The sequence below is a fragment of the Rhincodon typus genome, chromosome 10 (genome assembly GCF_021869965.1).
Source record: "Rhincodon typus isolate 14 chromosome 10, sRhiTyp1.1, whole genome shotgun sequence".
Lineage (NCBI taxonomy): Eukaryota > Metazoa > Chordata > Chondrichthyes > Orectolobiformes > Rhincodontidae > Rhincodon > Rhincodon typus.
The window spans coordinates 58,750,561-58,773,795 of NC_063341.1; positions in this window are offsets into that span (position 1 = coordinate 58,750,561).

A 23,235-nucleotide genomic window follows, 5' to 3' on the forward strand; every position below is an offset into this window, starting at 1 on the left:
TTTTTTCCAATTCCACATCTCCCCTTCTACAAATGTTTGCCAGTGTGCTTGTGAGTCTCTACGCCGCTGGATTCAGGATGGGTTTTAACTCTTTACATTATTAACCGAGTAAAATTGCGAAAAATTAAATTCTTTAATTTTTGTTAACTGGCTTGATTCTTCATACCACTATATTTTATAGCAAATTGAAATAAAATCAGAAAATTCAAACTGTGTTCTACCAACCTCAGGAGTGAAAAGTGAGGAAATTATTCACCCTTCTGGATTTGGTAGTGGCACTAAGCACATAGTTCATGTACAATTCCACTTGATGCAGTGCTGCTCCAAAGTCCACCAGTACCTAACATTTAAAAATATATTTTTAACAAGACTACTTTTGTATTCAATTGTTTGATGTTTGAATGTGTGTGTCTGTTGATTGCTCACTGTGCTATCAGTCAAGCCTGCCAGCGTGCTTACAGAGAAACAAAACTAGGCAGTAAACTTACAACAGCAGACACTTTAACAGCATTGAAATAAAGCTTCATTCTCATATAGAACCTGGCATGTCATCTCTGTGCAGCTCTGAGGTACAAAACACAATAGAAACCATCAACATCAGAGATTGATGTCTATTAAAATTACCTCTAGATAAACTCAAGTCTCATTGATATTATGTTAGTTCCAACAGCACAAGGTTTATCACAGGGTCTTCTGTAATGTAAATGGTCCCATGTTAAAGGAAGCATTGAAAATTCTCTTTGAACAGCGTGATGTCAAGAAAGTTAATTATAACTGGGGAGTTGCAATTCTTATTGGAACGATTATCTTTGATCTGCTCTGTAAAACACTTTCCACTGACAAAATTACTTAACTGAGGTTATTAAAACTGATAAACCTGGCACTAACATTTACAAGTACAGTCCAGCTTCACAGTCCCATTAAAACAGAAGACAGATGGAGAAGAGATAGTTTTGATACCCTAAAACAAAATATATGCCTTAGCTAAGAGATGATATTCCCATATTGTATTACTTAAAGGAAATTCTACCAATTGGCAGCATGTATAATAAAGTTTTGTGCCTGAGTTTCAGATGAGCACTTTCATCATGTGAGGTTCCCCATCAGAAACATGAACATTGTACAAATGATTCCTTTAGTCACCACAGAAAAATGATTTATGATCCCTACTTCATATTGAAAAATAGACATGCATTTAGACAGCACATTTCATATTGTTAGATTATTCCAAAGTATTGATGGTTAATAAAGTATTTCAGATATACAGCTATCATCACAGCATGATAGCTAATTGGTGCACCGCAAATTCTCACAAATAACAAGAGCGTAAATGACAAGATTATCTGTTTTGGGAGAAGAAAGAACAAAGAACAAAGAAAGTTACAGCACAGGAACAGGCCCTTCGGCCCTCCAAGCCCACGTCGATCCAGATCCTCTATTTAAACCTGTCGCCTATTTTCCAAGGATCTGTATTCCTCTGCTCCCTGCCCATTCATGTATCTGTCTAGATACATCTTAAATGACGCTATCATGCCCACCTCTACCACCTCCGCTGGCAACGCGTTCCAGGCATCCACTACCCTCTGCGTAAAGAACTTTCCATGCATATCTCCTTTAAACTTTTCCCCTCTCACCTTGAAATCGTGACCCCTAGTAATTGACCCCACTCTGCGAAAAAGCTTCTTGCTATCCACCCTGTCTATACCTCTCATGATTTTGTAGACCTAAGAATGATAAGTATTGGCAAGAACTCCCTGCTCCTTTTTGAAAGGTCCCATGAGATTCTATCTAGCACCAGGTTTTGGTTAGCTCAGTTGTCAGATCAGTCAATCTCTGATACAGAGTGATTCCAACAGTGTGGGTTTAATTCCAGCTGAGGTTATCATGATGGACTCCTTTCATTAATCTCTCCCCTCACCTGAGGCACGGCAAGACTTAGAATAAAAACACCACCAGTTATCTCTGTCTAATGAGGGAGAAGTCTTGTTATCTGGGTGGACTATGCAGGCTTTACCTTTATGAAACACCTACACCTCAGTTTAACATCTCACCTGAAAGAAAGAACTTCAAACTTTGCAGCACAGTCACACCACTATCACATTGAAATTACAAGCTTTCCAATGAACTCAAATTCATGAAGTTTTTGAGAAGACTTGTAGCTCGGGTTGTGGATGAGGTTGCAGGTTTGCTCGCCAAGCCGGTGTGTTTGGTTGCAGACGTTTCATCACCCTGCTAGGTAACATTGTCAGTGCGCCTCCAGTGAAGCGTCAGTGTTCTGTCCCACTTGTTATTTATTTATATGCCTCGGTTTGTTGGGGTGGTTGGTATTACTTCCGGTTCTGTTCTTCAGTGACCTATATATCAGGTCCAGTCCAATGTGTTTGTTGACAAAGTTCCAGTTGGAATGCCAAGCCTCCAGTAATTCCCTCGCATGTCTCTGTTTGGCTTGTGTGATTATGGATGTGTTGTCCTAGTCTAACTTGTGTCCTTCTTTGTCTGTGTGTACTGTGACCAGTGAGAATTGGTCATGTTTTTTGAGGCTAGTTGGTGTTCGTATATCCTTCATTGCCAGTTTTCTTCCAGTTTGACCTATGCAATGTTTCTCACAGTCCTTGCATGGTGTTTTGTATATTACATTAGTTTTATTGGTTGTGGGTATGGTGTCCTTTACCTTCGTCAGTAGCTGTCGTAGGGTGGTTGTTGGTTTGTGGGCTGCCAAGATACCTAGGGGTCTGAGTAATCTTGTGATCATCTCTCATATGTCCCTGATGTACAGTAGGGGGACTAGTGTGTCTGGTTGTGTTGTGTTGTGCTCTGTCGCGGAGGTAACGGCAGATTGTACTTTTTGAGTATCCATTCTTTTCAAAAACTCCGTATAAGTGCTTCTGTTCTGCTTTGCTCAATTCCAGATTGCTGCAGTGTCGTGGCCCATTTGAATAACGTCCTGATGCAGCTCCGTTTCTGGGTGTTGGGGTGGTTGCTGGAGTAATTAAGTGCCTGGTCTGTATGTGTGGTCTTTCTGTGTACACTGGTCTGGTGTTCCTCATGGTTCTTACGTTCCACCATTACATCCAGGAAGGGTAATCGGTCGTTGCTCTCTTCTTGTTTTATTCCAGTGAGGCTGTTGTTTAGGTGTTGGTGGGTTCTTCTAGTCTTGTGCATTTGGTAATCCTGAAGGTGTCATCTATATCGCAGACCCAGAGTTTGGGTTGGATAATGGGGAGCTCTGTCCGTTCCAACCTTTGCATTACCGCTTCTGCTATCAGTCCGGATTTTGGGGAACCCATTGGAGTTCCGTTGATTTGTTTGAATATACAGTAATTGAAGGTGAAGTGGGTTGTGAGGCACAGATCCAGCAGTTTCAGGGTGCTGTCTCTGTTGATGCTGTTGATGCCTTCCTGGTCTGTCCAGTAGTGTGGCATTTGTCTCTTTGGCTAGGTCGATGTTTATGGATGTAAATAGTGCTGTTACATCAAAGAATACCATTATCTCGTCCTCTTCTATTCTAGTGACCTTGATGATTTTGAGGAATTCTTGGGAGGAGTGGATGGAGTGGGTAGTGTTTTCAACTCAGTTACCACTGTTACCTCCGCAACAGACCACAACAAGAAGACACAACATGGCCAGACACACTAGTCACCCTACCGTACATCAGGGACATATCAGAGATGACCACAAGACTACTCAGACTCCTAGGTACCAGGGTAGCCCACAAACCAACAACTACGCTGCAACAGCTGCTGACAAATGTAAAGGATCCCATACTCACAACCAATAAAACTAATGTAATATACAAAATACCATGCAAGGACTGTGAGAAATATGATATTGACCAAACTGGAAGAAAACTGGCAATAAGGATACATGAACACCAACTAGCCACCAAGAGACACGACCAATTCTCGCTGGTTTCCATACACACGGACAAAGAAGGACAGGAATTCAACTGAAACAACACATTCACAATAACACAAGCCAAACAGAGGCATTCCAGGGAATTCCTGGAGGTCTGGCATTCCAACCGGAACTCTGTCAACAAACACATTTGACTGGACCCAATATACAAACCACTGAAGAACAGAACCGGAAGTGATACAATAAACCGAGGCATATAAATAACAAGCAGGACAGAAAATGAATGCTTCACTGGAGGCGCACTAATGATGTTACCTAGCAGGGTAATGAAACGTCTGCAATCAAACACACTGGCTCGGTGAGCAAGTATGCAACCTCATGAACACAGTCTGTTGAGTCAATATCATGAGAACCACCTGAACCAAGGCCTGTGCTAAATACAAATCTTACCTTTAATTGAGCGTGTTGAATATATTTCTCCTCACTAGTTTTATGTTTGCTTAACACAGACAACAAATACTGGCCCTGAAATGCTAAGTTTAGCGTCATGGAATGATACAGCACAGACAGAGGCCACTAAAGCCATCATGACTGTACAAGCCCTTTGAAATAGCTATTGAATTTGTCCCACATTACACTTTCCCTGAACCCTTTCAAACTTTTCCTTTTCAAATTCAAATCCCCCTTTTATCAGGACACCTAAAACCTTTTGTCCCTCACATTTCTGCAATCTGTCTATATAAAATTAGTGCACAGTTAACAACGGAAAATTTAGCTTTGTCTTTCAGGATAGTAGGAATAGAATCACTGAAATTAACAGGCTGTGTCCAAATGTATTTAGTATACAATAGATTTTCCCTTATTTTGAATCATCTAGAACACATATTTTCTCTTAAATAGTGGCCGTTGCTTCATGATTTAGGTGCTTGTATCACAATGTGAATGATGAGATCCATCTAGCACAATTAGCTTTAATAAAGTAACGGCAATGCACCAGAATTCACCACTGATAAAATACAAACCCAGAATATCAAGCATTTTACATTCATTATGCAATCTATATTCCCCTCTCAACAGACTGCACCTTCTGTAAATACCCGGGAAGTCACGGTGGAGCCACTACGTCAATGTTGCCTCTATCTGATAGTTATTTTGGCTCCAAAAGTTAAATTGAATTAGATACAGGTCAGAAACATTTATCACTAGAATTGAGCTGCTCTTTGGCTCTACACCAAGGAGGCTTGTGCTGCCCATTCTGACATCTCTTGCTTTGTTCAATGGGTGGGTTCTTGATTGACGGAACAGTTATACATATACTTGGAGACATTTATCAGATTGTTTAGGCTCCAGACACATTAAATATCACCGTCTCCAAAGTAACTGACACAGAGTTGGCACTTCTCCATTTTTTTTTGTTTTCCCAGAAGTAGTTTACTCACAAAACAGCCTTTTGGTTGCTATGCTACCTGTCGTATGGAGGTTCAGAAAACTGAAGTTAAATCAAATTATTTCTCCATGATCTCATTCTTTAATTTATGCAGAAAAACCTATCAATTGTATTGCTTCCAGAACAGAAAATATATATTTTTAAAAAGTCACAAAGTCATACAACATGGAAACAGAACCTTCAGCCCAACTGGCCCATGCTAACCATGTTCCCAAACTAAACTAGTCTCACTTGCCTTTGTTTGGCCCGTATCCCTCTAAACCTTTCCTTTTCATGTACTTACCCAATGCCTTCTAAATGTGGTAACTGTACCTGCATCCACCACTTCCTCTGGCAGTTTCACAGATTTATCACCTGTACTTATTTAATGATAAATTGTAACTTTTATCAAAGTTGTTTGATACCTAAGGATTCCAAAACCATTTCTTTGTGTAATGTCTATTGAGTCCAACTTTCATCTTTGTCATGGTTAATTCAAGAGTTTAAAGTGAGTACAAAGTTGGCTTGGCAACAATTGTCCTGAAAGGACAATCAAAATATGTTAAAATATGATACAATGGGGTCAATTCTTTCTTTGTCTAAACAATATGTTACAAATAAACAGCAAAATGAATTAGGAGCAGAATTAGGCCAGTTGGATGCTCTAAACTGGTCTGTCATTCAACATGATGGGGGTCCACCTGACTATAGCCCCAACTTCAGTTTTCTACTCCCAATAACATCTGACTTCTTTGTTAGCCAGCAGTCCAAGTCCCGATGCCTTAAAAATATTCTGAGGAAGAGTAACCGGACCTGAAACATTAACTCTGATCTTTTTCTTCGCAGATGCTGCTAGACCTGCTGAGCTTTTCCAGCAACTTCTGTTTTTGATTCTCAAAAATATTTGTTGGCCCTACCTACACTGCTCTCTAGCAAAGATAATTCCAAAGATTCATGAACTTCTGAGAGAAAAAAATATACAGCTCATTTAAACGTTAAATGTGAGCCTGCTTATTTTCAAGTTTTAGTCCTATGACTCTTCTTCAGAACTCATCAAACTAAACTGTAAATAATAACTCTGTTTTTCTATCCAGAGATGCTGTCAGATCTGTTGAGTTTCTCCAGCACTTTGTTTTTATTCCCCTCAGAAGCTTATTTGTTTCAGTAAGATCACCTCGCATTCTTCTAAACTCCAACAATTACAGCCCCCAAATGACCAAACTTTCCTCATTTGAAAACCTAAATATCCCTGGTATCAGTTGAATTAATCTTCTCTGAAATGTTTCTGATTCACTTACTCACGTCTTTTCTAAAATAAGGAGACCAAACTGTACAGAGTACTCCAGACATGGCTTCACTCTACTTTTGTTCAATTTCTCTTGTAATAAACAATAAAATTTGGGCTGCATGGTGGCTCAGTGGTGAGCACTGCTGCCTCACAGTGCCAGGGACCAAGGTTCGATTCCATCCTCAGGCAACTGTCTGTGTGGAGTTTGCACATTCTCCCCACGTTTGTGTGGGTTTCCTCCAGGTACTCTGGTTTCCTCCCACAGTCCAAAGATGTGTGGGGTAGGTGGATTGGCCATGTTAAATTTCCCACAATGCCCAGAATGTTTAGGTTAGATGGGTTAGACATGGGATGGTTGGGATGCTCTTCGGAGGGACGGTGTGGACTTGTTGGGCCGTATGGCGTGTTTCCACACTGTAGGGATTCTATCAACATTTCCAATTGTCTTTCTAATCACTTGCTGCACTTGCATACGGGATGAGAGCCTGTCTGAGGAGTCCGAGGAAGTGGAATAGAGGACAAGGGCAAAAAACAGAAAAAGGAATAAGTAAAGTGATAGGCAGAGAAAAGCCAGGATCAAACAGAGTCACCATGAAAAATAATGGGAATAGATCAAATAATGTTAAAAATACACGCCTTAAGGCTTTGTGCCGTAGTGTGTACAGCATTCACAACAAAGGATGAATTAATGGAGGAAATGGATGAAAACAAATATAGTACAGTCAGGATTATGGAGACATAGAAATACAGATATAGAAACATTAAAATTAGGAGGAGGAGTAGGCCATTCAGCCCTTCGAGCCTGCTTTGCCATTTAATATGACCATTGCTGATTATCCAATTCAATACCCTGTTCCTGCTTTCTCCCCATCGCCCTTGATTCCTTTAGCCCTAACAACTACATCTCTGAAAGCTAGTGTTTTCAAATTAACCTGCTGGACTGTAACCTGGTGTCATGTGATTTTTGACCTTCTTGAAAACATTCAATGTTATGGCCTCAAATGCGTTCTGTGGCAGAGAATTTAACAAGCTCACCATTCACTGGGTGAAGAAATTTGTCCTTGGCTCAGTCTTAAATGCCTTCCTCACATCCTTAGACTGTGACCTCAGGGATCTGGACTCCCCCAGTCTCGGGAATATACACCCTGCATTTCTTGAATTTCGCTAACATTTGCTGCTTTTAATTCTGATTTCTGCAGCCACAGTATTTTGGTTTTCAATGCATCACAGACACTGTTCAAGGAAGACGAATGGAGTTCTGCCTGTGGCTGCAGTGTGGCCAGAGAAGAGATCTGAACATCCAGAGTATTCAATATTTGGGATGGGCAGACAGAAGGAAAAGACAGGGGAGTTGCATTGCTGGTTAAAGAGGAAATTAAAACAATAGTGAGGAATCATATTAGTTCTGATGATGTGGAATCTATATGAGTAAAGCTGAGAAATACTGAAGATTGTAAGTGGGGTTGTGTATTGACTGCCAAATTGTATGGGTGATGTATGGGAATGGCTTTAAAGAGGAAATTGGAGACACATGCAACAAAGGAACATCTATAGTTATGGGGGATTTTAATATGTATACAGTTTGGGCAAATCATCTTGATGAAAACTTCTGTCATATTATGGGCACTAATCCCCAGTTGGCCTCACACAACTGGATTGCCAATGATTCTTTTTTCATTGCATAATGCCCAGTCTAGAATAGCCTTATTAGTTGGTTACTTTGATGCAGAAAACCATCCTGTATTCACTTCAGGAATTCATCTTTGACAGTAACGACGCTATTATTTAGTTATATATTTCCAACTAGCTTTCTCTTGTACACTAATCTCCCCCTCCTTAATAATCTTTTAGTCATTCTTTGCTGTTTTTCATATTCTGTCTAATCTTATGATCTGACACTCAGCTTTGCAGAAACATACATTTTCTTCAGTTTGATATCATCTTTAACTTCCTTAATTAGCCACAGATAGTGTGTCATTTCCCTGGAACCATTCTTTCTGACTGGAATATGTTTTTTTTTCATATTCCGCTGCTGTATTTATACCAACTGAGCTATGACCTACTTTCCCAGTTCATTTTAGTCTTCATGCTCCCATAATTGTTCTTGGTTAAGCTTAAAACTAGTGTTCAATGCACTCTTCCCTTCTTCAAACTGAATGTGAAATGTAATCATTTTATAATCACTGCTACCTAAGGGTGCATTTACCACCAGGTCACTAATTAATCCTTCTCATCGCACATTACCAGACACAGTATAGCCAGTTCTTTGGTTGGTCCAGAACATGCTGCTCTAAGAAGCTAACTCAAATATACTGCTTGAACCCATCATGCAGGCTCCCCCTGCTAATCTGATGCATTCCTAATATTATGTAGATTAAAATCATCCATGATCATCCTTTTGATCTATCTCAAAAGTCTCCATTACATTCTCCTGTATACCTCATCTGCTCTGAAGAAGGGTCACTGGACTCAAAATGTTAATTCTGATTTCTCTCCACAGATGCTGCCAGATCTGCTGAAATTTTCCAGAAATTTCTATTTTCGTTTCTGACTCCAGGCATCAGCAGTTCTTGCAACGTTTCATCCTATTGTGTGATTGTTATGCGGGGACCCATAAACCAATTACAGGGCTTTTTCTTCCTTGTAGCATTATAGAGTCATAGAAGGTACAGCATGGAAAAATGTCCTTTGGCCCATCGAGGCTGTGTCAGTCAAAAGCAACCACCTAACTATTCTAATTCCATTTCCCAGCCTTGTATGTTTTTGTATTGCAAGCGTTCATCTAAATACTTCTTAAATGTTATGACAGTTTCTACCTCTATCATCCTTACAGGTAGAGCATTCTAGATTCCTACCATCTTCTTGGTGAAAAATCTTCCTAATATCCCCGCTAAATCACCTACCCCATACTTTGAATCCTACAGGAAGGATGTTGTGGAACTAGAAACGGTTCAGAAAAGATTTACAAGGATGTTACCAGGGTTGGAGGGTTTAAGCTATAGGGGGACGCTGAATAGCTGGGGCTAATTTCCCTGGAGCATTAGAGGCTGAAGGGTGACCTTTTAGACGTTTATAAAAGCACGAGGGTCATGAATAGGGTAAATAGGCGAGGTCTTTTCCCTGGGGTGGGTGAGTCCAAAGCTCGAGGGCACTGGTTGAGCGTGAGAGGGGAAAGATATAAAAAGGGACCTAAGTGGCAACTTTTTCAAGCAGAGGGTTGTATGTGTATGGAATGGGCTACCAGCAGAAGTGGTGGAGGTTGGTACAATTGAAACATTTTAAATGGCATCTGGATAGGTATATGAATAGGAAGGGTTTAGGTTTGGTTTTTGGGCCAAATGCTAGCAAAAAGGACTAGATTTATATAGGATATCTGGTCAGCATGGATGAGTTGGACTGAAGAGCCTGTTTCCATGCTGTACATCTCTATGACTCTCTGTCCCCAATCATTATTTCTTATCTTGACCCAAAATAATTCTATGTCCCAATCTCCAGAATTAATCAGAACTTGTATTGATGACATCCTAAATTAACAGAGTTTCCCCTCCACCTTTTCCTAGCTTCATGTCCTTTCTAAATGTTGTGTATCCTTAAATGTCCAGGTCATAGTCTTTGTCACCTTGTAGCCATGTTTCTATAATGGTTGTCAGATCATATATTATTTCTATTTGTGCAATCAATTCATCTGTTTTGTTAAGAGACTATACGCCTTCATACACAGAGCCTTTAGTTCTGTCATTTCACAATGTTTGTAATCCCTAGTCCTATCTGGTTTTACATGTTGTCCCTTCCTACCGCACTCTAGTCACCATTTCTCTTCTTGCTCCCTAACTCTTTTGCCCTGTCTTCTTTACATAATTTATAGAATCTTCCCAAACTTGATCCATCATCTCTTTTTTTACTTAGAAATCCTCTCTACTATTCAAGTCAGACGACTTGCCAGAATACTATTCACAGCACAGTTCAGGTGAAGACTGTTCCAACAGCACAGATCCATCTGTCCCTAATCCTGGTATCAGTGCCCCAGAAATCTAAACTCATTTCTCCCACACCAACCTGTGTAATTTTATTAACCCTTTGCCAATTTCTCACTATTCAAGTGTTAATAGAGTGATTCTTACCTTTGACGTTCTACTTTTCCATCCAGCCTCGAGAGGGCCATACTCCTTGCAGATCCTGCAAAACCTCTTTCCTAGTTGGACCCATGTTATTGGTCACTAGGTGGACCATGATCACTGATCTATAACTCTCCCACTCAATGTTCCTCTTCAGCCTAAAGCAAATTTCCCAAACCCTGTCACCAGGCAGGCAACATAGTTATATGGACTCATATTCTGTTGCAGGAAACTGTGATTATCTGCCTGACCTTACAGTACTCTACTACAGTATTCCTATAAACTCTCCCGGCTTGGATGTCTTCTTGCACTATGGTCAAGTTGTTCATCTTCTTTGCAGATCCCACTTTCATCCAAACATGAAGCAAGAATCATGAACCTCGTAGAGAATTACAAATTCTGAGGTTTATCACTCTCACCTTCTCAATCCCCTTACCTGTTTCACTCACAGTGACAGCCTCCTGTCCCTGACCACTGATCAGTGCTGTGTTAAAACTCTTCCACTCTCTGCACTTTACTGCCATCCTAACCTCAAACCTAGTCCAATTCACAACCCTCAATAGGCTAAAAAGAGTCAAGTTGGTTGGTTGGTTACAGGTATTCAACTTCTCAGCCCTCCTTACTCTGACCATCCTAAGTGGCTGTTTAACCATTGCTAAGCCCCTGGCCTGGTATCAGAGGCTGTCCTTTATTGTGCCAGCATCCCCTGAGTGAAGGTTATCTCAGTAGACTTGATTGAGACCTGCAGTCAACCATGACAAGCATCTTTCCAATTTTTCTGCTCTAAATGGTAAGGCAACACTGAAGTAACATAAGGCTCGTATCTCTGCCTGAGGGGCAAAGTACACAAAGACAAGGCAGGGATGCTGTTGGGATCTGGGTGGGAGCAGAGTGACTGTTCTCAACGAGAGTAAGCGAACAGGCCATGGATTCAGCCTTGTCTGCTCATGAGATGGATGCATGTCCTTGAACTCACAGTATCCTTTCTGCACCGCTATAATGATAGTTGCTGGTACCACCTGAAGTGCAGATACATCCTATAAGTTGGTCAGAGACGTGCTATGAGGGTTCTTAGATGCTAGCACATGTTGGATGCCAATATGCATAGCTATGGGTACATGTGTGGTCAGTGCCCATGCCCATCTTGTTTGGAGGTTGTTTGGAGCAAGTGGCAAGATAAATGTGCAATGTGCCCACATTAGGTTACATGTTGAATTTTCTGGACACCCAGCTTGTTTTGTGAGTTGAGCAGATAGAAAGCTGAATGATAATGAAGAGTGTTGGTACATGAGTGAGGCATTCAGCAAACTTTAATGACTGCCACTCCTAACTAGAATCTTGCCATGTCACATGTAATAAGTATAAAAGCTAGATACACCTAACTTTAAGATGGAACTCATCAGACTTTACATCAGGAACTGCCACAAATGTCACTATAGCCCAAATTGCTCAAACTCTTATATCATTCTGCCCCTTGTCCGAATTATCCACATGGAGTTCAAATCTGGCATTGCATCATTGTTAAAATACTCATCCTTATTTTCAAATCCCTTTATGACCTTATCCCTCCATATCTATGTTATCTCCCCTCAACCTGACAATCTTCGAATATTTCTGCATTCTGTCAGTTGTCATTTCTTGCTAATCCATATTTTAATCTCTTGGCTATTGCTAACCACACCTTCAATTGCTTGGGCTGTAAACCAAATCTCTCTATCATTCTGCTTCTCTTTCATCCATTAAAATGTTCATTGACACTTACGAATTTGGCAAAGCCTTTGGATGTATCCTCATGTTGCTCAGTGTCAAATTGCATTTGAAAATACTCCAGTGTACTTTCTTGAAATGCTTCCTGTTTAAAAAGCCCCATAGAAACACGTACTTGCCTGTTCCATTTGAATCACGGTAAATACTTCAGTGGTAAGTTCACTGTCTGAGATCATGTCTGCATTTTTCAGTAATCTCTGCATGCAGAAGCATTGGGCTGAATCTCTGATAATTTGGCTAAGGATCATTTTCGTCGGGTTTCATGGAGGGTTTCTCTCTGTGTGGTCTAGCAAGTTTTCTCACATTATTCTCCCAAAATCAGCTCATTAACTATCTATACTCCTCTAATGGCATCCAATACTTCCACCCACTGTAGGTGGAAGTATTCACCACTAACAGGACATCTTTGGTGGTGGTGCCACTTTGGAGCCCTGGCCATTTCCCCTGTAAAATGTTAGCAGTCTGGAGTTACCCTTCACTATCAATATTGTGTCACATCACCCAGCACTTTTAACAGCACAGAGACAGCACAGCTGACTCCTCCTTGCACATTCCTATCCCAATTGTCATTTATGTGCCAGTCTAGAGGCACATTCCATCTTGCCACCCGCAGTAAACCACCGATACTCCTTCCCCAATGTCCACTATAGCCCAGCATGTTACTGCTCACTGAGCAGCTATCACAAGCAAAAAAGCTCTCAAATTAGGCAAGACACTAACTTTTATTTCCAGAAACCAAAAGCAGATAGAAATCAAACCAACAGAAACTGCATTTCTCTCCCGGAATACAAACAAGCTGCCTGGTTGTTGAGCAACAAGTATTTTACAGTCAATGAATGATCACTACAGCCAGCTCTCATCTACTGGAGCTGGGTGTGAATTAAGCCCTGTCCAGCTTGGAATGCCTACGACAGCTGCGTTCTTTCATACACATGGCTCAAAAACTTCAGCCTCCCCTTTGGAAGACTGCTGCTGCAGCTCTTCCTGTTGCACAGCATCAATTGTGTCCCCAGCTCCAGTTCTGCAGAATGCAGCATGCTATGATTTTGCAGCATACTTGGTCCGGACTATACTGAAGGATCCCACTAGCCCTGTTTAAGCAGTGAAACCTCATCTTCAGGCAGCCTATCCACCTGCTCCACTCTCGGCTGCATTGTATCTATTCACAGCCTCGGTCAGGGGGTTGCGTAACAGAATCATCAACCATCATGGCAGAGGGTAGCCCAGTAACCAGCCTTGCGAGGCATCTACAACTTTAAGACAAAGCAAGACAAGATAAGCCAGGGATTGCTGTGAGCATCTGTGTAGCTGCTAAGTGAGTGGGCGCTAAGAAAGCTAGGAAGCAGCTCTGAGATACAGGCTAGTCCAATCTGTGAGCTAGATGCTTGTTCCTTGTTCCTGTGCACAGTCCCGTTACAGCAGCATTGAAATGAGAGTTTCTAATGCACCCAAAGTGCAGCTTCTCAGTGTAGAAGTGTACTGTAGTGACTCTGAGATGTGCCATGGTGGCATGGACAGGTTAGCACAGGGTCAGATGCCAGTATCTGCGGATAAAGGGTGCATTGCTCATAGAGTACACCAAGAGATGTTGGTGCCAGATGTGGAAGATGGCCATCTGAAGGAGCAAGTGGTGAGCTGCAGTAAACAGGTACCAGCTTTGACAATCGTGTCGAGAGTTCCTGGGATTTAGTTTCTAGCCTGCCTATTAATGAGTTGAGATCAATGTTAATGTTAATTCAATGATAATAAGCAATAATCACTGTTAATAGGCATCTCACTGGTCTCTGGTGAGAATCCATCTCAACATACAGAACTCTGCTGGGAAATGCAATTTGTTGCTCCCAATGTTGGGAAAGGCCTCACTGGACGTCTTACAGGATTCTCCCAGGTTTCACACCACAGCACACATTGTTCAGGACCCTATAAGATTCTGCTCATTGTTTTCACATTGTAGTAGCTGAAGAATCTTCAACAAGCTTCTGAAAATGGGAATTCAGTTCACAATATAATTCTGCCTGGAGGAAGAGGTGTAGTGGCCACAGATGGAGGGACCATAGAGCTGAGCAAAAGGAAGACATATTCATCCTTACCACTTAAAGAGAGTGTTTTTTCCTTTTATTATTTCAAAAATGTACTTTATTCATACAAAATATCTCTTGGCATATATTCATAGTCACAAATGCAGTTCAGTTCTGTGCAGTAGCATATCAAGGAAACGAGCAAACATTTGAATTTGACTCTATCCAAACAAACAAAGGACATCATTTACACATACAAGGTTATATTTACATGCATTTGAGGCACTAGGAGGGCCCAATAACTGGACGGACCCCCATTTAACGTTAGCAGAAAGACCTCAAACATTGGTCTTTCTCTACTGTGTCTTGGCTGCAGCTGCCCCCAACTTTAGTGCATCCCTCAGCATGTAGTCCTGGACCTTGGAATGTGCCAGTCTGCAACACTCGATCAAGGTCAATTCCTTGTTCTGGAAGACCGACAAGTTTCAGGCAGACTAAAAAGCATCTTCCACCGAACTGATGCTCTTCCAGGCACCTTCGATGTTTGGCTCGGTGTGTGTCCCCGAAAACAGACCGTACAGCACAGAGTCCTGCGTCACAGAACTGCTCAGGACAAATCTTGATAGAAACCACTGCATCTTTCTCCAGATTTCCCTTGCAAAGGTACATTCCAGCAGGAGATGTGTGACAGTCTCAACAGCAGCAACCCCCCCCACCCACAACTGCTTCAAGGGCGGTGTCTGGTGATGCAGACTGACCGGCTGGACCACTCTAAGAGAGAGCATAGGCTCAAAATGACATAGCTGCAGCTCTCAAAGGAACAGTGCAGAAAGAAACTGTTCCTCTCTGGGAAAACTCCCACAGACTTGTACTGACTGGAACAACAAGACATCAAATCCACTCTGACTGGCACTTCACTGTTACAGCCAATGTTACCAAGTGCTCTCCTTGCCTCTGGCTGCAAAAGGGGAGATCGGCAACAGTCAGTCTACATTTTCTGCTTGCATAACATTGATGATTCATGTCAAAGAGTTCATCAGATTCTCCATGGAAAGTCAAAAACAACAGAATAGTGCTTTGTACATACACACATTTCCCCCAAGTCTCAGGTGTCAGTGACTGCCCACAGACAATCTTGAGGCTTCTTGTAAATGAGTGCACTGCTTTCATGAATTGCAAAGGCTGTCATTCCTACAATTCGCCTATGATTCCAGCCGTGTATCAAAACATTTCTGTGAGAGCTCTCACAACATCTGTCATCATGCTTACAAATATTATGCTCTATCTCTTTGTTGCTTCATAACAAGTGAGTGGCTGGTTGCTTGGGGTCAAGGACTTTGCTGTGCACACTGATTTATGATCCTACAAAGGAACGTATGACTACTGTCTGAACTATATTACTATTAAAGTCATAGGTTTTTGTGTTCTGCGCAACTTTATTCTGTCACGCGGAATCAGCATTAGATAATGATTGTCAATCATATGACAAAGGGGTCACAGATGACATTAAGGCTGAGAAGTGGCAAATATACCAGTCTGTAACCTCTGGTAGAAGCACATTGAATGATCCCTACAATATATTATCCAACTCCAGAACAGAAATTACAAAATTGATACAGATGTCACTTGACATTTGCAGGGCCAACAGTTTTTACTTCAGCTCTCTATGTACGAAGGTTTCACAAGAGTTTAAAATTTTTCTGGCTTACATACATATTGTGAAAATAATTATCTTTGAGGCATGTTATCCCACAGTGTCCACCTCAAGTGATTTCAATCCTGCTAAATATTCCTAAAGGGTTTCAGTAGAGTTAATAAGGAGAAACTATTTCTAATGGCAGAAGGGACAGCATCCAGAAGATCCAGATTGAAAGTCTTTATCAACGGAACTAGAGACATAATGAGGAACATCTTTACACAGTGAGTTGTTGCAATCTGGAATGCACTACCTGAAAGGAGGTGGAAGCAGATTCAATAGTGGCTTTCAAGATGGAATTGGATAAATACATTATAGAAAAATTAGCAAGGTTATGAGGAAGGAGCAAAGAATGGGGACTAATTGAATGACTGTTTAAAAGGGTAGGCACAAGCACAATGGACTGAGTGGCCTCCTTCTGTTCTATGAGTTGTTTCCAATAGGTGGAAAGCTGCTGTGGAACAAATGAGGGCATTTGTGATTATTCTTGATTATCTCTAGGAGTTCATAGCCAAGATCACTTGGGGAAGTCAAAACTATCTGAACAGATGCTGGGACATTCTGGCTCAGCTGGCTGTTTGGCACCAAAACAAGGAATAGTTTCTCGTCATGTCTCAGGACAACTACAAATTGCTCAGGATGGCAGGTGATTTTTGAGGTGGGAATGGGGTTGGGCTCGCAGGGTTTGGGGGGATGGGTTCGTCATGGCATTAGGTATTAGAGGGCCCAGATCTGCTGTCATCTAGAGAATGACAAATCTATTATTCCCTGTATTACTGTCCTTACTTTCAAGCAATGGCTCTTTGAGATGACACTTTAAAGTCCATGTTCACATTCTGATGTGATGTGAAAGATTCCAAAACATTGTTTGACAAACCTTTTGAGTGCTCTTCCCAGTGTCCTGCCCAATATTTTCTTTCAAATAACATCATCAAAAATTATTTTCTGGCCATAATTGCTTTGTCACTTGTGGGAGCTTATGTAAACTGGCTGCTGTGTTTCCTACTTTATCTCATTACTTCATTGGCTACAAAGTACTTGGGGAAGTTCCAAGGTTGTCCTGTATAAAATTCAAGTCTTTCATGTGCCTGCTTGGAAATCCTCACAGAATGTCAGTATCGTGCCATGCCACTCTAATGGGAGAAAAGAGGCCTTTTGAAGACCTAAGGAAATCTTCACATCAGGTCCCAAAAGAACAGTTGAAGTTCTGGGAGAAGGTAACTAACTTAGATTAAGCCTAATTATCTTCCCTGTTCAATGTTTGGAGGCTTCTTATCTGTAGCCTACCAGAAGTGGTCTGGGCAACGTGTCCTTAGCAAACACGAGATCTGGCTCTGGTTCCATCACATCTCCCAAAGGTAAGAAGGTGAGTGGCAGATCTGGCTGAGACTGGAAATTAAAGGGAAAGTACAACATAGGTAGAAACCTGGAAAGTTCTATTGCAATCCTGCCTCTTGGGCAGGTTTGGTTTACCGTTACTCCAGATATCAGGAACTGTGTGGCTCTGCTCACCCTACTAGAGAAAGGATATTATTAAACTAGAAAGAGTGCAGAAAAGATTTATCAGGATGCAACCTAGGCTGGATGGTTTGAATTATAATGAAAGGCTGGATAGGCTGGGACTTTTTCCCTTGGAGCATATGAAACTGAGGGGTGACCTTATAGAGTTCTATAACATCATGAGAGGCATAGATAAGTTTTTTTTACCCCATGGTAGGGAAGTCTAAAACTAGAGGACATAAGTTTAAGGTGCAAGAGGAGAGAAACAAAAGGGCCCAGAGGGGCAATTCTTTCGCACAGAGGGTGGTAAGTATCTGGAACGGGCTGCCAGAGGTAATGGTGGAAGTGAGTATAATTTTGTTGTTTATGAAACACTCGGACAGGTACATGGACGGGATAGCTATGGAGGGATATGGACCAAATGCAGGCAAATGGGACTAGATTAATTGTGAAAACTGGGCAGTATGGGCAGATTGGCCGAAGGGCCTGTTTCCATGCTGTAAACCTCTATGACTTTATAAAGTTTTGTCTCTACACTATACCCATTAAAGTCTACATTTCTGAGACACCAAGGATTGATATGCAGTGACCCCATGAAGAAAAGCAAAAATACATTGTTCAAATGTCAAATAATACAGATAATGGAAATTTGAAACAAAAGCAGAAAATGCTGAAAATACTTGGCAAGTCAGGCATTATCCATGGAGAGAGAAACCTCAGGCTGAAGATCTGTCATTGGAACTACTGTCATAAAAGGTCTTTGATTTGAAACAAGAAATTGCATCAAATCTGACACTGTGCTATTTAATAAGTGGGTCAGATGATCAAAAGCTTGAACGAAGCAACAGGTTTTATGTCTAAAGAAGGAAGGTGAGGTAGAAAGATAGAATATATAGGGAGGGAATTCCAGAGTCTGGAACCTCGGTAATTGAAAAAATGGACACCAAAGTTGGAACAGTGAAAATTGGGGATGCTTAAGAAGCCAGATTGGACAAGCAGAGATATCATAGAGAGTTGTAGGACTAGAGGGGGTTGTAGAGATGGAATTGTGAGGCTGTAGAAAGGATTTGAAAATATATTCATTACTTTGGAACAAATATGCAATGTGTTTTTACTCATGAAGGACTGCGACACAACTCGACTGTGATGCACTGCAGAATTTACATCTATGCAGGTGTCATAATTGGTCAACAGCTGAACCATTATAACTGCTGAACCAGAACAGTAATTCTCTGGAAGCTGCTTTGAATTGTTTACAATGGTGTTGTAAAAACTCCAATCCAATTATTAAGGTATGGAGTTCACTATAGTCCCAAGCTAAACTGAATTTTAAATTTCTTCCAGATCAATACTTCATGTCTAGAGAGAACAATGAAGAATAAATTCTACGAGGTAGCATCTAATTTCAAATGCAGACCATTATCTCTCCACACTGCTTGATTTTGTTTGCCATCTGATATAGCGCATATTGCTTATAGTTCCCTGGCTAATTGGATAATAAGTTATACAAGGCACAGTCACATCCTAAGATATGCTGTCTCTATCACATCATGGTCACTCAGTGTATTCAGAGAAACAGCAAGATGATGCCCCGATTTGGCTATTCATTGCCCATTTTCAGGCTGGTATCCCACCTGATGGCTCATCATCACCTGTGAAATCACACTGTGCCCAGGATGGGTAGCATGGCACATCAAGATATCAGTTAACCCAGCTCCTTCCTGCCTTGTAAAATTCAGCCAATGAAGTTTATACTTAGTGAGAAACATCAATGTTAAGGTCCAATTTAGATCATGTCAGTTTACATAAACATCCGGAAGCCCGCTCCGTAAAAACAATGGTACTGTCCATATGCAGGAGGACCCTCTTATCACTTGCCTTCCTCTGCGAATATGTGGTTTCATGATGGAGCCCAATCTACCAGAACAGCATTAACAACTGCTTCTTCATTTCCGTGTATAATTAGCAAAAGGACTCTTCATATTCTTATTATTTCGATGAGTCAGAAGGTAAAACTTTCTCCAGTCCCCATGCGTGCCCCCCCATCTGTTGCAAAGTGAACAGGAGGGACACATACAGAAACATGCACATGTTTGGCCTGGGGTTAATTTGAAGTTCTGCATGATGTACAAATGACAGCCTCGCCAGCCGGAACTTAACTGCCGCATTGCTGCTTTGCCTCAGGGAACTGCAACCTTTGAAGACTGAATGTCCTTCGCTGCTTACAAAGTGCAGTCATGTTTTCTAACATGACATCTGCTTGTTCCATTTTCAATAGTTTGACAAAATGTTGCATTAATAATTTTAGATCATTCTCTTTTCTTGACACTGTTCAGCCATTCACTATCCAATAGCCTTTTTCATCTGAGACTGTGATTTTATATTCTCACCCTGAATATCCCTGCTGTAATTGCAAGATGATTGATTAACGGGTATACCAGCTTGAAAGGATGGGCAATGCCAACTTTATTTTTCTTTCTGTACCTGAAACTAATGACACTTCTCAACTGAGGAAAGTGAGTTTAAGTGACAGTGAGCATTATTACTGCTATTATTAGCAGTTATTTAACTAGGGTAACCAAGTGAAAATCTAACTGAGGGCCAAAAAGAAAGTCAAGAGACTGGAAGCTTTCTTGGTGAATTACTGTCTGTGGATCTTTTTCTTTGTTCCCCAGGATGGTCTAGGAAGAATGCCCTGAGAATTGCTTTAAATCAATCCTCAAAATGGAATTTGTGTCAAACTGAATGCAAGGAAAGGAAGGCACTAATGTTAATTCAAACACAAAGGCTCTTATAGACAGATATTGCTTGCTAAGAATAGGAAACAGGTCAGTTGGGCTACAGAAAAAAAAGGAACATAAAGGTGGCATACATTACCTGTACTGTGTACTACCCCCTTGCTTTAGTTGAGTCTTGAGAAGCTAATGAACAAATGAATGTGCTGAAATACCTCAGTGTTGATAGTTCGATGATGTAGAGATCATTAAGGTTCCCGACAAGACTGTGTCTGATACTAGAAATGTTAAATTAATGTGTACTTTACTCAGTGTTGTCAGTAAAATTGAAGAATTTCTTTGGAAATTAAAGATTTACTTGAAAGTATTTTTAACACTAAAGTGCAGATAACCATCCTTTACCTTTGTCTAGTTTTACTGTTCTACTAATTTTTATAGAAAATGGTGAGACATCTTTCTAGTTACTTGTCTTCTTCAGGTAATTTTATCACCATAACTTCTCAGAAGGCTAAAACATTGTCCCAGTAGACTGTAAATATTGCTAACCACAAGAATAGAGATATTAATCTGTTCAATAGGTTATCTATCTTGAAGACCTGGATTTTACACTAGTACATGTTGTAATGCACCTCTGTGAAATTGGAAGGTGGATCTCTGGCAGAGATAGCAAGGTTATAGAAGTTAAACCTGCATGGATACAGCAAGCATACACAGTCCAGGATTTTTCAATATAACGCAGTGTGAATGGAACTATTGTCTATAGACTAGCAGTATGATGGGTAAATTTACTTTTCTTCTTTCCCAGATTAATGGTCAAAGTCTGATGAAGGCTACACCTGGCTTTGACAATTCTTGCATGTACCTCATAATTAGTATAGACAATTCAAAAAAGTGCACTGCTAAGATGATCGAATTTATCAATTTCTGACAGGTTCTGGTCATGGATTGAAACCTCAGCCTCAAGATAGGACTTTCTTGGTGCAGATTGATACATTATTTCAGTTTTCTTACAGCTGATTGTAAGGCCAAAGTTGCTGCATGGATTGAAGGGGAAGGCTATGCTACATTGAACGCCCAGTTCTGAATTAGTAGTTTGTGTCCAGCCAACAGCAAAACAGGAAATTATGAAGTATATCCTTTGAGACGTTTGATCTTTGACTTGAGTCATTTCAAATTGAGCAGCTTCCCAACCAGGCAACATCTGATTTCAATGCTAGGATCACCATCATGGAAGGAACCTGCTGAAGAAGGTCAGCTCTAGAAGGCAATCCTGTTTCACTCCATAAAAACCAAAAGAACTGCGGATGCTGTAAATCAGGAACAAAAACAGAAGTTGCTAGAAAAGGTCAGCAGGTCAGGCAGCATCTGTGAAGAGAAAATTATAGTTAACGTTTCAAGGAAGAGTCACCTGAATCATTAACTCTGATTTTCTCTTCACAGATGCTGCCAGACTTGCTGAGCTTTTCCAGCAACTTCTGTTTTTTTGTTCCTGTTCCACTCCATAATTGATTGGGAATTGGTCAGAAAAATTACCATCACTCAGGGCATGGACAAGCATGCCATCATTGGATTGACAAACCAATGAGATGAATTTCTCAGGACAGTTGAACTTCATAACTACCTTCCAAAAGTCCCCGTAGCTGAATGTGTCAAAGGTCTTGTTTCGGTGAAAAAACTGAAGCTGTTTAACTGCAATCACCACATAAGTGGAAACTCAACCTTTTCTGAAATGAGCACTGAATCTTTGGCAATAGATCTTGGTCAAGATGTTGCACTAAGCAAGTCAGAAGGATTCTGGCAAAAAAAAATGACAATGGAGAGGAATGAAACTAATCAATGATTGTTGCAGAATTTATGAATTCCCTTCTGCCTACACAGGTCAACAATGGAGGCATCTCTGAATGGTTATGGGTTCCTTCCTTGTGCTGACATAGATTTAAAGAGTTCAATGAGTTTCTTAACAGGCATTGACCTCCAGCCTTGTACTATAGAATCACAGAATCCCTGCAGCGCAGATAGCGGGCATTCAGCCCATCCAGTCTGCAGTAACCCTCCAAAAAGCATCCCACTTAGATCCATACCCTATCCCCATCACCCCACATCTAAGCCACCTAACCTATATATCCGAGAAGACCACAAGCAATTTCCCATGGCCAATCCACCTAACCTGTGGATCTTTGGAGTGTGGGAGGAAACCAGAGCACCCGCAGAAAACCCATGGACGCACAGCGAGAACATACAAACTCCACATAGACAGTCACCTGAGTCTGGAAGTGAACACGTGTCCCTAAAGCTGTGAGGCAGCACTGCTAATCATTGAGCCACCGTGCTGGGATAGCATCAACTTCTGAAGCTTTGCTGTTAGACACAAGTTTGATTGTTTTTTTCATGTTTTATAGTCAAGCGGGTCATCAAGAATGCAGTTGATGGAAATCTGTAGCAGCCTGTTGATGCTTTTTCACTGATGGATGAAAGTCAGTTGAGAATAGGTTATATACTGCTATGTCTATCTTCCTGGAATTTGCCCCTTTTCTATGAGCAGCGTTGACCTGTTGGCATTGAGGAATTGATGATTAATCAGTGGACGTGGGTCTGTAGACAGATTGCAGAACATTGTTTAGAGTATCTTCTTGCGACCTGCATATGACTGGATTTTATCTGTTTCCTAATTCAGCTGAGTGTTATGCATTTCTCTGAGGCTGCTTTTGACAGTCCTGTGGATATTTCAGGCAGCATTGTGCTTTGGATAGCAATGAGTTGTCATCGAGGTAATCTTGCAAGAAAATAATGTCTTTCTTCCACTACTTTCTGGTTTGCCATAAAACAGTCTTGATG